Source organism: Marmota marmota, unplaced genomic scaffold (genome assembly GCF_001458135.2).
Source record: "Marmota marmota marmota unplaced genomic scaffold, marMar, whole genome shotgun sequence".
In the NCBI taxonomy this organism is placed as follows: Eukaryota; Metazoa; Chordata; class Mammalia; order Rodentia; family Sciuridae; genus Marmota; species Marmota marmota.
Window position 1 is genome coordinate 42,897,873 of NW_025999932.1, and position 18,010 is coordinate 42,915,882.

The window sequence follows — 18,010 nt, forward strand, 5'->3', positions numbered from 1 at the left end:
ATCCTGCTAATAGCTTCTGCCTTGCCACATAATGTTTTACATTTTACTCAGCTAAAAGACCATATTCCCTTTCTCCTCATCTGATTGACCATAAATGCTTTTGCCTTTCCTCGATAATTATCTCACTTACCAAAGCAGTGGGTAAAAGTCAAGTATTTATAGACTAATTAGTGAAGTCAACATGCCTAAGTAGGGTATTTTACATAATACCAAGAAATATGGTACAGTACTATGAAATTAGCAAAGTTTGGTATGAGGCAAAAAAGCAAGGGCCAAGAATGCCAATGGTGGAGGCTGGATGCTGTGGTAGCAGCTGGCTGTGGTGGCAGTGGGCTGCAGTGTGAGTGGCAGGATACAGCCAAGGTGCTGCTCTGATAACAGCATGCTTGCTCTGTAGCTTCTCCCCTTGCTCCTCACTTCTTTTTACTTACGAAAGTTTTGGAATCTTAGTGAGGTCTGATTTGACTTCAGGATTTTTTTTTTTTGAAGTTTACTATCATATGATACAAACAAATGTCTTTGGCATCATTTAAAACACTTGAGTTCTGGGGTAGAATGCAAGATCATTTTGTTATATATAAAGCTATATTACACGTTTGAAATGCATTCATTCTTGTCCATTGTATAGTTAGCTTGACTTTGAAAGTTAGAAAAACACTGCTGATGTGTCAGCTGTGGGCTAGGAGTCAGAAAACATGGTTTGGGTTCTGGCTTTGTAAGCAGTCACTGCACGTCCTCATGCTGGCCACACAAGCCCTTTGGGTACCAGTATCCTCCTTTTGAAACTAGAGATACAACATATTATAAAAATCAAAGGGGATAATGAATATCCAATACTTTGTAAATTGTACAGCACTGTAGAGATGAAATACTTTTTAAAACTCATTTACAGTTGCATAAGGGCCAGTGAAGGATTTCTTTCAAGATAAACGTGGGCAGAAATAGGATTGCAGCCTAGTCTGCTATTAAGTTAGTATGTTTTTGCCAGTGATCCGATGTACAGCTAGATCCTCATGTAACTTGCCTTCTGCACCCCATATACTTTTAGACAGGATGAAAAATCTCTTAGAATCTCCAAAGGAGGTGGTGGGATTTCTTTGGAAATAAGAAGGAATATCTCATTAGCTAGGACTCATGTGTAATGATTGCTATTTCCACCAAGTAGCAGTTATGCATTTGGAAAGATCCTTTATGCTTTCTCAGAGTATTCTAGACCTAGAATGGGAAACAAAGCCGGCCACAGACCAGCAGTACCTCAGTCTGTCTGCCCCAAGTGAACATCCCTGGACATCTGATTTATGCCTACTTTTGTTTGTTCATTATCCTGTACTTCCTTTAATCCCTTTACTTGTCATCATCCACAGGAACTAACAATTTGCAAAACCAGATGATAAAGCAAAATTGAAGCTCACCCATGACATCAAAAAGGGAGAAGGCAGGCGTATTTAAATGAGCCAGCTTTAAAGAAGTGGTGAGTACCTGCACATGAATGAGGTGTGAACTTTCTGACCTTGTCATCAAGGGCTGCCCAGGCTCAAGTGCTATCTGTCTTATGTGTAACATTTGTTTGGTTTGGTTTTATTGGGGTGGGGGGGATATGTGCAAAACAAAATCATGTTGAAATGATGGTGGTCATATGTTCACTGTTAATTTTGTCATGACTGTTCTATAGACCACTCAACGTAAGTTCCACAATTCAGCACATAGATGTTATTAATATAGATACACAATTCTAATCCTAGTACAATTACCTGTATTCAGTTTTTTTGCTATCAGTCATTTTTCTATCTTCCCTACCTCCTGGTGCCCCTCACACTCATGTTTAGGTGCCAGTAGGTATCTAGGTATCTAGATTTTAGGTATCTAGAATTTAGATAACTAGATTGCCTCTGACATCCTAAATTTCCCAATTTGTTTCAGGACCCCTCAACCCCTCTTTTTTTGGTTCTATTTCCACCTACAAAATATCTCAGCCTCCAAAATTGCCTTTTCTTCCTTGGTATTATTAAAAACTGTCCCCTCCTCTTTTCTTGTTACAACTGGCTAAATTACCAGTTGATCACTAAATTATAACAATGTAGCATCTTAATTTATAATAAAGTGTCTCTAACCAATGATGCTCCTCCTTTAATTCTCAATTCTCCCTTAATTTAAACTTTAAAGGAGAAAGATGATCTTCAGGTATGCTATTTACATGGCAAAGCAATAATTTGTTTGTTTACTAGTTCACTACTTGAGTGGCTGGTCTTCCCTGGATGTAGTAAGATAGGTGAAGGACTGTGAGGGTATGTAAATCCTTCTGGGCAGGTATGTCCTAGACTTCACCTTATGACATAGGAACTTTTTGATGTCAAGCTCATCTTGGTTCTACCATTTAGAAACAAGTGACCATGTTCTTCTTTGTGCCTGCCCTGTAGGCAGCAACAATTTCACAACAAATGGGGAAAATAATAATAATTACAAAGATAAATGGAAGCAAGCCAGGTATGGAGCTGCATGGAGAAGACAAAGCCGGAGGAGTTGTAATTTAGCCTTTTTTTCTCACCCTGAGGTTCTGGGTAATTGAAAAAGAAGAAAGGCAGAATAAGAGATGGTATGAAAGGGAAAGGGGAGAGGTTCAGGGAATATAGTGAGGGCTACATTTTTTAGTTAAAATCCTCAAGGTTAATAAATATATTATGATGTATTGTTTATCTCCAGGAGCAGAGGTTAACTCTTTTCTATGGCCTCTAGGAGTTTCAGAAATCAATTGGTTTGTGGCCTCTCTGGCATGCCCCTCTGGAGATATCAGAGGACATCTCCCACAGTGAGGTTGAGGCTGTCAATGAATACTTACACATTTTCTTTTTAATCATTTGCTACCCTAATTCAGAATGCCTAGAAAGGTTTGGTAAGAGATCAGAAATCTCTCAGAGGGACAAGGCTAAAGGTCCTTGCCTTTTCCTGCTGAGGTTTCAGACAACTCAGGGACCAGGGCTTCAGATGGAGACTGGGGCAGGCCAGCAGGACACTGAAATTCAGACAGGCTAAGGACAAAACCCAGCTCCTTCTAAAATAAATGATTCCTAAACTGAAGAAGCAAGTGGGGAGAAATTAAATGTGTGTGAAAATAATTTAAATACAATAAGCTTACTGCATAAAGTTCAAGTTGAAACCACTTCATCTGTCTGAGTTAGTGCACAGGTGTGGCTCTGTCAGCCCATCCTTACCTGCCCTGATCATGGCCAGAGAAGAGGACACTGTATGGAATCGCTGGAAAGCTGGAACAGCTTCTAGGGCAATTGTGCCATTAGAATATTGGGGGCAATTGTGCCATTAGAATATTGGGTGCAATTTAACTTGGTATTAAGATGCCTTTTTTTTTTGCTTTGCAGTCATCATATTATCAAATATAATCATCCATGGTTGCAGCCTATTAAACCCATAACTATCAAATTTGACTAAATGGTAGTGTACCTTTTAAGATAAAAATGTTTTTGTTGTATAAAAATGCTTTGTAGCTTTAAAAGGTCAGTAGCTTCCTAGAGCAGAAATATGCCATGTAATTTTTAGAAGATAAATAATCCCCCAAACTTGATTTAATTGCTCTCTTTTGAAGGGTCCCCATGGACAAATGTCAGCTCTGTTCTGTTAGGTGTTATGCTTGGAGGAGGACTTGAGAAAGCATTTCTTAAATCTGCAATTTTCTATTTCATTTTAAAAATCCAAACAAAATTATATTTAGGATCTTTTGAAGTGTTTTCTGAAGTTTCTTATAGAAAAAGAAACCATATCTTAAGTGATAAGGGTATTTGAGGATGTTACTAGGATGAAACACAATTTCACAGGATTTACTTTACAAATATGGATTGTTTATTATCTAAACTCTTAAACAATTAAGAGGCATATTTTGTGATATAAAACCCTTGCCGAGCACAAACTGATGATTTAAATTACTATTGTAAGACCTTAAAAGGTTCATTGGTCGAAGATGATTAATGCTCCCTTCAAGATAATACAAAATGCATCTCCTTTGCTATGTATAAATATCCTAAAAATAACTATCAGAATCCTTGTAAGGAAAAGAATTGTAGTAGGACTTTTTGATATATAATTGTCAGAAACTTATTTAAGCTCTCTGAGCCTCTTGTTTTTTATATATTAACAAGACCAGTAATAATTTAACCATCTCAGAGTTTGTATGTTGTTAACTGAGGCACTAACCCTCTCAGAGTTTGTATGGTGTTAACTGAGGCACTGAACAGCCTTGAGATGTGCAGTCACATCTTATCTCAGGCAGGGATTCAATGCACCTTATCTGGAGTCAGTAGAAGATAACTGTGTAGAGGGACTACTCTTAAAACTCCCCGAAATTTCCCCTAAAGAGCAGCATGTGTGGTTCTCTGCCTTCTTGTGCCACCCATTGAGAAGTCTAGCATAGTCCATTGTCTCTCCAGTGTGAAACCAGATTCTCACAGCCAAGCACGGGAGGTAAATGTCAAGTGGAATGAGAAGTTACATTTGGGTGACTCCACTTGTGTGTGGCACACCTAACTCCATGCATTGAACAGTTCACAGTAATTGACCTTTGCCTTGACACTCACACATTGATATAAGTCTCTCCTGAAACTGTAGGCCCTGAATGTGATATTCATTCACTACACCTTTAAACGCCTTGATCAATAGGGTTCAAATTGACAGGGATGGTACTAAAACCTGAGATGCTGAAAGTGGGTTATTATGGAATAATGCTCATTTCCATCCAAGGCTGAGGAGGAGACCTGTGAACATTAGGCTCAGGGTACATATATAGTTTGCAGAATGCAAAGGAGTATTCTCTAGACTCCATTTATGTAGTTAGTGTATTTTAAATAGTGGTAAATTTCAGCAATGTTAAAAATAACATCATCTGAATAGTCATGCATTGCTGTTCCATAGGCTGTTTTTACATGAAGTATCTTTGATCATAATGGAATACGAAACCTATATTTTTGTGAAGTCAGAAGATGAACTGAGGGTATAACTGAAGTTGGGGATGAATCATGATTATTTTACTAGGCTTGGTGTTGAATAGAGGAGCTAGCACTTCCTAATGAATTATTTTAAGTTCCTTTAGCAGTTAATATTTTACTGTTCTTGTCTGAGTTCGGGCCTTCAAGACTAGGTAAAAATGCATTTCTCAGTTGCTAAATTTTCAAGTTTTCATCTACAAGATAACAACATCAAAGACTGAAGTTTTGCTGGAGAGTGTTTCAGAATTATTTCAGAATAAATTCAGTATAACTGACATTATAGTAGGCCTATCAGTATACCCCAAGAAAGAACTGCCTCCATCAACAACAGCCCAGTTTCGTAAATTTACATCTTTTGTGGCAAATATTGTCCTAGGTGTCAAGGATAGAAAAAGAAGCAAGGAGGAATAAAAAGTTACAAAATGTGTGGTAAATTTTCAACTCAGGGAAGCATGAGTATGTTGTGGGACAATCACCAAAAAGAGAGAATCTGGACCAGCTCTTTGGTTTTTTAATTAACCATTTCTAAGTAAACAACTCAGTGGAATTTAGAGAGTGTGTCTGCAGAAGATAGTACCTTGATTTGCCTTGAAAGGCTTTTGAGGAAAAGAGGAAGAAATAGGTAAGTGGAGGCAGCAGATGGATGTTACCATAACATTTGGTCTTAGAGGGCAGCTTACTTCCCTGGTGAAAGCACATCAAGTTTTCCTGTGGAAGCCAAATCACACCCCATCGTCCTTGTGGAATCCAAGGGATGCAGCTGCAGGAGCAGGTCCCCAGGGAGGTCCTGTGATCCAAGCCAGGCTTCTGAAACCCAATCCAAAGACATTTGTTGAACTCTAGGAGGAACTTTTGTTTTGTTTTGTTTTAACAGTGAGATTGTTAGTTACATGATTCATTGTAAATCTGGAGCTTCTGGAGTTATTTTGTTTTCATTTAAACATACCCTGCTTAAAGTTGAGCCAAATGCAGAGGGCAACAGAGTTAAGAGATGGAGAAAGGTTCTCATGACGTAATATCCTAGGTCCACCCATACCTGAACCAAAGGGGCTTTGCATTTAAGTCTGTCTCTATTCCCCCCTTTCACTTTAGCTGCTTGGAGTTGGCTTCCTGCCACTGGCAACTGGAATAGCATTAACAAAGTTGTTTTTCTGTTGTTGTTGTTTTGTTTTGTTTTTGCAGGGAGGGTTTAGGAATTGCTTTGCTTTTAAAAAAATTTGGTTATTTTGACTTAAAAAGAAACTGGGAGTTTCCACATAAATATATTTTGAAAGAGAAATTTTCTTTTTCTCTAATATCTTCCAAATATCAAAAAATGAAGTTCAGTTCTAAAACCAGTGTTCCATTTCAAAATAGAATTTTGTGTATCAGTTACACAAAACATAGAAAGTCATTGTTTTTCTGCAAAAAGTTTATTGTGTTTTTATATACTCTCCAGCTACTCTCTTGCTAGGTTTCTGGACATGGATTCCCCCAGCTGTGGGGAAGTGAGCCTACAACCAGGTTAGGGTTGCACCAGCCTCATCTGACAGCACTGATAGCTGTCTCTCTTCTGGGGTTCACAGGATGTCTCCTTAGTACCAGAGACCCACTTTCTGGAGTTGCCTCTTAGGAGATCATCTCTTATTCAGCCCTAGTACAGGTTTTGTGAGCCATCTGAGGATATGTGGACAGGACATATTTCAGTGCGACCATGCCTGATAATATCTGACCAGTGTCATTAACTCAAACTTGTCATTTCAAATTGTTAAATTTCTGGATTTTGTTGCTGACCAGTTTTTCCAAACAAAAGTATTCCCTTTAAACTAATATGAATAAAACTAACTAAAATTGCACCTATATTGGTCTTATCTGGTGATTATTTAGGAAATTCACTTTCAGATCTTTCTCTTTGATGTCTTTAATCAGTTACCCCTGCCAATCAAAGATACCTTTTATCTTCACACATCATTGATGAATTTTTAAAAAAATTTGCTTCCCTCTTGCACTTATCCTCTTATTTACCTGGAAGCCCATAGGAGTTTAATGTGTTCTTCCACAAGGCTCTCTGGCTGTTTGAAACCATTTCCTTTCCATGCTGTGTCACTGATTTATCTGCATTTCAGGAAACCAGAATAGGTACAGACTTAAGAACATGAATTTGACAAAAAACGGTTGATTGTGTTGGGAAAATCTTTCCTCCTGGAAGCAAAATTTGAACCTCGCTAAAGAGCCTTGTTGCCCAGTTGGTCTGTGGACCTGGGCTGGGGCTCTCAGAAGATACTCTGATCTAGTTCAGAGGCAAGAAGATGGGCCAGGCCCACTCTTCCATGATGTGTGGCTGGCTGAGCCAGTTTCGCCAACAATGAGCTTGCAGGCACTGTTGAAACAGTAATCCTTAATTGGCCCACAAGGAACTGTTGACAGCTCTGATGGACACAATATCTTTATTTACTTATTTTTACCCTGCCTGCATCATCTCTGTTGAGGCACTTTGTGGAAGGCACTCATTTCCAGCGAAACAATCTGACAAGGGGACTTGGCAACTCAGTCCTCAGGATGCAGTGAGAAGGATAGTTCAGATTAGTCTGTACTGTTTTGGCTGTTTTCTGGTGTTGTGTGTATCTGTTTAAGCTACTAGGAAGAATGAGACGGATAAGTGAGAAGTGTGGTAGTAGGTGACAGATCTTACTATTTTGTTTTTAGACACAAATTGTCATTTCAGTTCAGTCTAGATTGAATTGCAGATAATGAAAAAGCAGAAACTGAGGTTGCAGGGAAGTTACCTCTGTGCTGTCAACATCTGTGTAGGCCCCAAAGGAATGAGTCCTTAGAATGTGGTAAACTGAGGACACGCAGAGAGGTGGCAGAGGGTATTTAGTTTGATTTAGATTCCTTTCACTTGTTTCCCTTTGCAGGGAGAGTGACAGGAACTTCATGCCACCCACAAGCCCCTGCGGGATATGACCCTGCTGCCACCAGTGACCTTTCTCATGCCTGTGCTCATTGTTCACCATGCTTCAGAGATGCAGGTGGAGCGTATCTTCCACTGACACCACAGGACATTGCATCTTCTGCCTGGGATACTCTTGACCAGAACTGAGGCTTGGCAGCTCCTTCTGACCCTTTAGCTTTTAGCTGGAATGCCCACTCCTCTGAGGGACCTTCTCTACACCTACCTAAAAGTGTCTCCACTCCATAGCCAGTGACCACATTTTAAGTTCTTCATGGCACTTACCATTATTTGATGTTCTTCTCCTAATTTTTTTGCTTCTCTATTTTTGTCTCTTCCTACTAGAATACCTGTTTTATGAAGGCAAGGATCTTTTTAAAAAATACTTTTTCAGTTGTAGATGGACACAATATCTTTATTTACTTATTTTTATGTGGTGCTGAGGACTGAACCCAGTGCCTCACACATGCAAGGCAAGTGCTGTACCACTGAGCTACAACCCCAGCCCTGCCACTGTATTCCCAGCACTTCAGTATTTTCCAACACAACATAGGGTCTCCTTTAACACTGAGCATATAAACTTCCCACACCTGTTTAAATTCTGACCCATTATTTTATGATTCACACCTAAACAATCAGTTTTATTGCCCTTTTCCATTATGGGTAAAATGTCAACCTATTCACATAGAACCCTCCACACACTGTGCTCTCCACCTAATACCCACTGGAGTCCCTGTAACTGGTTTTAGTGACTGGTGACTGGTTTTAGTTAGTGAAAGTGGAGAGATGATTTTGGAGACACATATCAGATACTTGCATAGAGGTGACACCCTCCTGTGACATGAACACCCATCTTCTGGTGCTGCGGAGCATGCATATTTTTACACAGCATGGGCATTAATTTAAAAAATTAACAGCTCCCTAAAAGTTTTTGTAATATCTCCATCTTCAACTTTGCTTTATGAATCATGGTTCCAGCCCTTGGGAAGAAAAGCAGAAGCAGGTGTCCAGAAAGCTTAGCATCCAGGTGACCTCACAGTGACCAGGGCCCACAGACCAGGCCTCCATCTGAGGCTGCTCACGGCATCTGATTCCATCACATTTGCTCCACCCTTGGGGCCTTTTATTTATGTGTGTGAGAGAGGAAAGAGAAAGGAACTTGACAAGAAGATTTTTTGTGAGGCAGTTGAATAGCAGAATAGACAACAAATGCCACCCTAGGGTAAGCTGGAAAGGCTAGTTGCACAAAAATTGCATTTTTCATTATTATTTTAAAGATGGAAGGATGGGAAAATGCAGCAGCTTCCTACACCTCAGGTCCTTTAGAGATGAGTGTCAGCTCACTGAAACACACATGGCCTGTTTCATGTCCTGGCACAGATACTTTGATTTTAATGATATCTGGAATTCATTTGAGATAGAAAAGAGATGGTGTTGAACTCTGTGCTCCCTCGGCCCCTGGACTCGGCCCTGTGGTTGCCAGAGCATGGGGCTGCCTGTGAGGTCTGCTCAGAGGTGCACCTGCCCCCTAAAGAGGATAAGGATTCAGAGGACAGGACACTTGGAGAAGGGTTAGGGGCGTAGGGTGGTGTTTATATGCAGAAGGAAGAAAGTTTTTTGAGGAAAGTAACTACTGGCTTCTGTTCAAGATGGTTGATTGTAGGCTTGCTTCAGAATGAACCAACTCCTCTCTCTTATAAACTCATTTATTTCTTTTGAAGATAAGCAAAAATCTGACTCCCTCCTTAGCCTAAGCATGCCACTGGTCTTGACCAGCAGGTGCTTTCAATTACTGGCTTTTGCCTGAGCTGAGATGTGTTAAATTTCTGCCAGGTAAGGAGAAGCTTGCTTGATGAAGCCTGACTTCTGTCCCCTTATTAGTTGGATCATTTGGAAAGTGGTGGTTCCTATTGTGGCTATGTTTCCAGTCCAAAAAATTAACAAGCTAATGTGGGCATTATAATTGGTTTTTATAGTTATTTTGGCAATGAGCGTATTCCCTTATCAAGAAAACAAAACAGCACCCTTTCTGCATTCAATTCTGTCAACTTTTATTAAACATCAACTGTGTGTTGGGCCCTGTGTCGGCCCTCAGGGGAGGAAAAGTGATGAAATATGCTCTTCACAACAGTGGGAAACAAGATGCTGGCTTCTGTGTGGGGAGACAAAAGACACTGTTGCGGCCGAGGCTCTCATTTTATTGATTCAAAAATGCTTATTTATTGAATGCTTAACATTTGTCAGGCACTTTGCATGAATCTCCCCCACTCCTTGCAGCAGTCTGGTTCAGGGGATAATACTGATGTTACAGTCAACGAAATGGAGGCTCAGAGAGAGTGAGGGATTCCCAAGCTCATACAACAAGGAGGGACTTCTGATGTTTTGTGTGTCTATTTTTCCGTCAGATCACAATTTAGATAGGAAAGTATTTTTAAATAAAACCACCTCATAGGCTGATTAAGGTCACCTACAAAAGAGACGAAGGAGAAAAATGATCTTCATAGTCTTAAACAGCTCTGTGATCTAGCATAGCTCAAAGATTTTAGAACTTTTAACAGAGAATCAACATCAAGAATTTCTGAGAAGTTGGAAGTAAGGATTTCTTTTCTGCTTCATTTTTAGAAACAGAAGCAAAGAAAACTGTGGTTTGTTCTGAAGGTATATAACACAAGTAAAATAACAGTTTTTACTGTTGGAAGGAGGCAGGGGACCTTAAATACTGTAGCTTAGTGACTCATTTTACTACAAACCATGGTGCAAATGAGAAATCAATAGACAATGTACATATTCCTGCACAGTTTACTCACGTGTGTGAAACAAAGGTTCCATGAAGTATTACTTCACTTGCACAGCTGCCATGACAACACCCCCCCTTCCTTTCCCCGTCCTGTGTTCCATGCACAACATGCTTACCCCGCCCCCACCACATATACTTCTTGCTGGAGACTGAATGCTGTGTCTCCCCCAAAGGCCTACGTTGACATCCTAATCCCCAAATGACGTTATTAGGAGGTGGGATCCTTGGGATGTCATTAGGTTATAAATGGGAAACTGCCCTTATAAAAGAGACCCTAGATAATTGCTCCCTCACCTTCTGCCATGTGAGGACTCAGCAGGAAGGCAGCTGTCCCTGAACCTCATGAGACCCTCACCAGACACCAAATCTGCTATCACCCTGCTCTGAGACCTCTGCCTCTAGAATGTCACATGTCTGGTTCTCACAGGTCTGTGGCATTCTGTTACAGCAGCCAGAGTGGACTATGGCACCTGTACTTTGAATTCTGAGGAACCCTGCCATCGCCACCACTTCATCTTTGCAGATGAGGGATGTATGTCCTCTGTCACTGGCACTTTGCAGGTTTTGACTGCTGAGGGGAGTTTCTCCCAGTAAATGAAGCTTTCATATGTTCAAAAAAACTTTCTCTTTTGTGTGTGTGTGTGTGTGTGTAGGGGATTGCTTTTTGACCTACTTTTTTACAACTGGAAAGAGAAGAAAATTTTGTCAGTCTCAACAGTCTTACAATTCCATTAGAAATTTTATCCTTTTCATTTTAGAAAGAACTCAAAACTTGAAAACCTAAATAAAATCCAGGCCCAGTAAATGATTGGAGTTTTATCATTTCAATTACAAGCATGGTTGTGTAATGGAAATGCTTCTTTTGAAAGCAGTGGTACTGGAGTTTTGTGTTAGGGAAAAATAAATTATATTTTCCCAGGATTGTCTATTTCAATTTTATTTTCTTGGGAAAAAAAAAACAGAATATAATGAAACTTCTGTGTATTAATTTTTTTAGAGCTTGTGTCAACCTGGTCTCACTTCTGATGTTTTCTCTCTGAACTGTATTGTGTCTTTTTAAAGGAAAATAGTATGTGGTGCACTGTTTAGTTTTATTTGAAATCATTTTAGCCTAAAAACTGCAGGAAAAAAAGTGATGTCATTAGGAGGTGGGGTCTTCAGGAAGCACTTTTCCTTTCACTAGGACCCTCCCCTCCCCTCACCACCTAACAGACTTCAAAGCTACAGAATTGGAACTGTGAGAGATTTCCAGAGCTTGCCATTTTAAAAGTGTTGTAAATAATGGAAATAAGATAAAATAACAGCCAGTGGATTTGATAAGTGGGCTATAAATATCAGACTTCGCTGTAAGTATAAATTCACTATAAACACTTCCATTAGCATGTTACTTGATACAAATCATGGACATCATCCTCCATACTACCCTTACTCCTCACAGGAGGTACCACTATCCCCTATTGAGCCAGGCACGGTGGCACACACCTGTAATCCCAGCTACTCAAGAGGCTTAAGCAGGAGGATCACAAGTTTGAGGACAGCCTGGGGAACGTAATGAGACCATGTCTCCAAATAAAAAATGAAAAGGGGTGGGGATATAGCTTGGTTGTAGAGCATCCCTGGATTCAATCCCATGTATATATATCTCACACCCACAGAAAAAAAGCCATCACATCCTGTTGATTATCCCTCAGCAACAACTCATTTCCTATGTACTTCTATTTCTCAAATCAAAGGTACTACTTTATTTTGGGGGAGGAGGGTCTTTAGAATACTGAAATGGTTGTCTTATCACCTACTGAACTCCATCCTTGCTTCCTATAATCAATTTTTACCCAGACACCCGAATAAACAGTTAAAAACACAGGCTGGGAGTGTAGCTCAGTGATAGAGCACTTGCCTAGCCAAGCAGGAGGCTCTGGGTTTGATACCCAGCATAGCAAACAACACAAAATAAAACAAAATGTAAATCCAAACGTGGCACTGCCATACACAGTAGGAAGTACATTTCTAACAAAGTCAACAACCCCACAAAGCTCAACAGGATCCAGTTTATGCCCATTTCTCATCACTTCTTGCGTCTTTGACCTCCTTTCCATTCCTTTAACTCTCTGAGCCTATCCTTCAACATACCTTTCTATGACAAGTATCATGAGCTTAGTTTGTTTGAAAACATACACCTTAAGAAACATTTATTATATTGCTGTTACTTTATGTACATTATAATGCTACCTTTTTTAAGAAATAGAAAGGAAAGAAGGTTGATTGAGAACACTCTAGGTTTCAAAGCTTTAAATTTTGTATTATCCTCATAAGACCCACATTTGTAGTTGATACTTACGTTTAGAAAAGCTGAAGGGATAGTAAGATAGTAGACCTAAATCCAAATATGTTAGCAATGAAATTAATTGTAAACAGACAAAATAATCCAATTAAAAGTCAAATATTGTTGGAATAAATAGATAACCTACAACTTAATGATACTGTTAAGAGATGTATCTAAAATATAAGAATGTAAAAAGATTAAATGTAAAAAGATGAAAAAAGTCTAAAATGCAAATACCCCAATGCCCCTTCTCAGAAAAGGGATATAATAAATACCAGATATAAAGAGGATATTTTCAAGTGTGAAAGTTTTAATTCACCTGGAAGAAAATAAACCCAAAGTTTTAGTCACTTTAGTCATTAACATAAACTAATTAAAGCAAAGATTGACAGAAGAGGTAAAAGAGAAAAACACACAGATAGTAAGAGATTGTGATATATAGCTTTCAGTAATTGAGAGCAGAGAAAAGCCAAGCATTTAGCAGGTTTGTATAACCTGATTATAAACTTTACTTATAGATATGTAAAGACATTGAACACACAAGTACAGAAACTCTTTTTCTAGTACACATGGGACATATGAAAAACTTGGCTAGATAGTTAGCCCGAAACAACTCTAAAATTATTTCAAAGAATTAAAAACTTAAAAAGGATTAAAATTTGATCATGATTCATTTAAATTACAAATTAGCAATGTCAATTCTGAAAACAATACTAATTTTTTTTTGTACCAGGGAGTGAACCCAAAGGTGCCTAATTACTGAGCCACATCCCTGACACTTTTTATATTTTATTTAGAGACATGAACTTGTGATCCTTCTGCCTCAGCTTCCTGAGCCTCTGGGATTATAGATATGTACCACCACACTGGGCAACAACAATAAAATCTTGAATGTTCTCATATTTTAAAATGAAAAATTTCACTTCTACATAGTTATAGTTCAAAACAAAATCACAATGGAAATGACATGATATTTTGAACTGAATGATATTAAAACTTTGGTATACCAAAATATATACATGCAGCCAACACCGTCTTTGAGGGAAATGAATACCCTTAAATGAAAGTCAGAAAGAAGTCTGAAAAATTAATAAATTAAACAGCTATATCCAGAAATGTTTTTTAAAAGGGAAAACTAAACTGAAATCAAGTGGAAAGAAGAAAAAATAAAGGGCAAACAGAAAACAATGACAATTAAAAACAAAGAATACATAGCAGAAACCATCACTAAAGCCAAAAATTTTTTTCTTTGAAAAATATACTAAAATTAGTAATTTCCCACAAAGAAAAAGAGATTAAAACAATACCTGGGCGGGCATTAGGGATGAAAAAAATCATCAGTTTTTTACAAACATTGAGAGAATAATAAGAGGGTATTACCAACAACATTGTCAAACAAGTGTAAACTTTCTGAAGAAACAATAGCAAGTTAAGTCTGGTAAATTAATAAAATGTTAATAAGTGAGTAAATTGGGTTTAAACCTGCAAAACAAGACTAGCTTAATGTAACTTTTCATGTTGATTTTATAAAGGAGAAAAATGATGTTTACCAACAAAATATTCATTATAATTCAATGTTAGTAGTAATCCTTACACAAGAAATAAAAGGAAAGTTTTCTTATTCTGAAAAGCCCATCCACCCCCAGATCCATAGAGAGAGAGAGAGAGTGTGTGTGTGTGTGTGTGTGTGTGTATATATATATATACACACATACATACATACATACATACATATATACATGTACACACATGTATCAGATGAACACATGTTCAGGCTGTAGATTTGATATGTATCAAATCTACTGTAGATTTGATACATATATATTTAATCAAATATATATGTATCAAATCTACGCCTGAACATGTGTCCATCTGACCTCTTTCAGACATGTGCCTTACAGCTCAACATTTAGTCACTTGTCTAAATGTTGTCACTTCATTAAAAAGAATGAAGAAATAGAAAAGTGAGGGAAATTCTTCACCTGTTTTTGAAACTATACAGAGTGCATGGTAGGAATAGATTAAATCTGTCACGTGATTTTAAGTTAGGCCTTACATAATAGAGCATAGACATGTATGAACATGAATGTAGAACTGGCAGGGAAGGCCAGCCTTGGAGGGCAGCATAATCAGGTGGCCAGCCCTAGGACGTGCTGATGGACAAGCTAGTGCTGAGAGGATGGCTGTCAGTTTGGCATCCAGCAGGCTGAGTGAGTCTAGAGCACAGGAGACACAAGTCACTGAGAGTCAGAGGCAAGTACCTTATAGGTCATCTCTGCTTTCAGGTGTTTGAGTACCCTGGTTCCTGGGACCCTGCACTTGAGTAAGAGACTGGGAAGATGTTGGAAGTGCTCCACAAAGGCCTGGACTTCAGGCAGATTAGACATTCTTTCTTCTGGTTCCAATCAGTAATAAGCCAAGAAATGTGTTTTGACTGTGACTTATTATCATGAGAAGATAGAGGAAACATTGATTTTCAGCAGTTTTCTCCACCTAGTTTAATACTTTGGGATGTTATATCTTATATCACAAGCTCTTTTATAATTTAACTTGAAAGCTTATTAATTTTCAGTGAAATATTTCAATATAGCTGTCTTACTTTACAGAAACAATGTGGAGAACTGCACAGAAAACAAAGTAGCTGTTATCACAGTCATCATTATTACTTCTGCATGTTTCCTGTATTTCCCAAGCCACTTCTTCCTGGGGATAGAAACATATCACAATAGCAGTTTAAAAAAACCCACAAAAACAGCATTTCTTTGGCTCCTGCTAGCTGTCTCAGATTTCTTCCAAATAGCTCTGGAGTCTTCAGGGAGAGTTTCACGTGTATTCTGGGAGTCAGCCCACTTGATTACTGCTGATCACCAGTAAACTTTTTCCCCACCCAGGGGAGGGTCCCAGTTGCTGCACTTCCACATGTGGTCCCTATATCATTCACAAGTAGGAATTGTAACTTCTGGCACCCATCCATGGTGATAGACCCTCACATCCAGGGTGTATCTCTGTTCATAAGTTGACAAATGGAACTAATGTCTTTCATTTATGGCACTCCCAAGACTTCAGATTAACTGCTTTCATGTCTTAGCTCTACACTTATTATAATTTCTCTGTCTAGGGCTGTGGCATGCCCATCACAGCAGCCTTTCTGTGTTCAAAGAGTAGATGTGTTTTTCTCAGCATTACTTCTTTTGGGGACATCTATGTCCCTTGTCCAAGAAGAATATGGTTTTCTTGTTGCTCATTTTCCTTCCATTTCTATCCTTGGTTCTCATAAAAATTGGTCCAAAGAAAACCTCCCCTCCCCCAAACCCACACATAGTCCTGCCTATAAATCTGATAAGCCTGGGTCTGAGGGCAAATGGAGCAGCGGCTCCGATGCAGCAAGTGTGCTCCCAGGACTGCACCACAAAGGGTGGGCAGCTTCTTGCTTTAATTTACAGTTTGGTCTTAAGAGTACTCCTTCTCAAACATATAAGGTTTTGAGTGACCAGAAAAATAGAGCACATGTTCTGGAATGTAATAATATATTTTGAAGAAGGAAGGCTGTCAGGCAGACACTTCTGTACCTCCTATATCATTCTGGTTGAGAAAGTATATTTTTCCTTGAAGAAGGGTTTATAGGGTTGAGAAACCATGGAGTGGGTTTAAAACAAAATGAAATTCTCTGCTTTCTAAATACTCCAAAAACTAATTATCTTGTATCCTCTTATGGTTTGAAGCTTCTCAGCAAAGTATGGGATTTTTGTATTACATGCAAGTAAATCAGCAATAACTTTCTCTGAAGCAAATGCCGTAAACTTTTCTATGCAAGAGGACAAAGTTCCTAAAATGCAACACTAGTTACCTGCTTCATTAAGAAACATGAGTGCAAACAAATTTTATGAAGAAATTATGGAAAGCAATTGGGTAGAGAGTGATTACAGAGGTTAATGTGTATACTAATTGGCTTGTTTAGGACATACCATCAAACCAGATTCACCAATCATTTCTAGTTTAAGTAAATGATGCAGCATTATAGCAATTAAAATATGATTCATTTTTCCAAAGTGTTTCTACATTAACTTAAAAAACAATCATTTGGGTTTAATCCAACTCAACAAAAAATATATAGCATCTAAAAGGAGCATTTACCTTTCAAGTAATTTTTTTGTATTGCTGAATGTGTAAAACAGGATAAGACAGAACCTCATCTCTGAACTGCAGAGCTTAGAGGATATTCTCCGAAGGCATATTCTTCCTTACAGCCCCTATTTATTTATGCTATAGGTCATAATTCTAGTGAATGTGACACTGCAGTCATTCTTACAGTCACAAATTATAATGTGTATGTGCAAATTATAACTTTCTTGCACAGAGGAAGGTACAGAGCTGTATCAGGTGATAAGAAGGATAAGTAAAAGTCACTTGATATAATAAGGAAAATAAATTTTAAAGACTTTTTTAATGGGGAGAATTTTTTTTTCCAAGAAAGATGCTTAGTTCTGCTAAATTAAGAGTTTCCAGGCAACTCATTCAGCCATAGAACAGGTAATTTCAGGCTGCCATTCGCCTGCGGCTTGCAGACAGATTGCTAGGGTTCAGTGCCTGGGTGCTTCTTAGAACCTGATCTTATCGGAGCGAACACCAAGCGTGGGGCGGCCGAGTTCCGGCTCCCGGAACCGTCCGGGAACCGCCCTGGCCCAGGGCCGCGGAGCCTGCGGAGGCTGCTTCTTGGACCCTGCTCCTATCAGAGCATACACCAAGCACTAAGCGGCCGAATTCCGGCTCCCGGAACTGAGCCCGCGGGGACTGCTTCTTGGAGCCTACTCTTATAGGAGCTTACACCGAGCACGGAGCGGCCGAGTTCCGGCTCCCGGAACTTCCCTGGCCCGGGGCTAGGAGCCCGCGGAAACTGCTTCTCGGTCCGGGACCTGCTGAGGGCCGGTCAGGACTCACCCGTTGCTTTGGTTGCCCGGCAAGGGGAA

At 39.1% G+C, this 18,010-nt stretch overlaps 1 protein-coding gene across 4 annotated transcripts in view; it reads left to right on the forward strand.

The window, feature by feature from the left end:
* The window catches only part of Enox1 (ecto-NOX disulfide-thiol exchanger 1), a 443,331-nt gene that overhangs the window by 110,011 nt on the left and 315,310 nt on the right, over nt 1-18,010 (forward strand). For all 4 annotated transcript variants that reach the window (XM_048800957.1, XM_048800956.1, XM_048800959.1 and 1 more), the window contains one exon: nt 1,365-1,471. The gene's annotated coding sequence lies outside the window, so the exon portion shown is untranslated. The remainder of the gene's footprint in view (nt 1-1,364; nt 1,472-18,010) is intronic.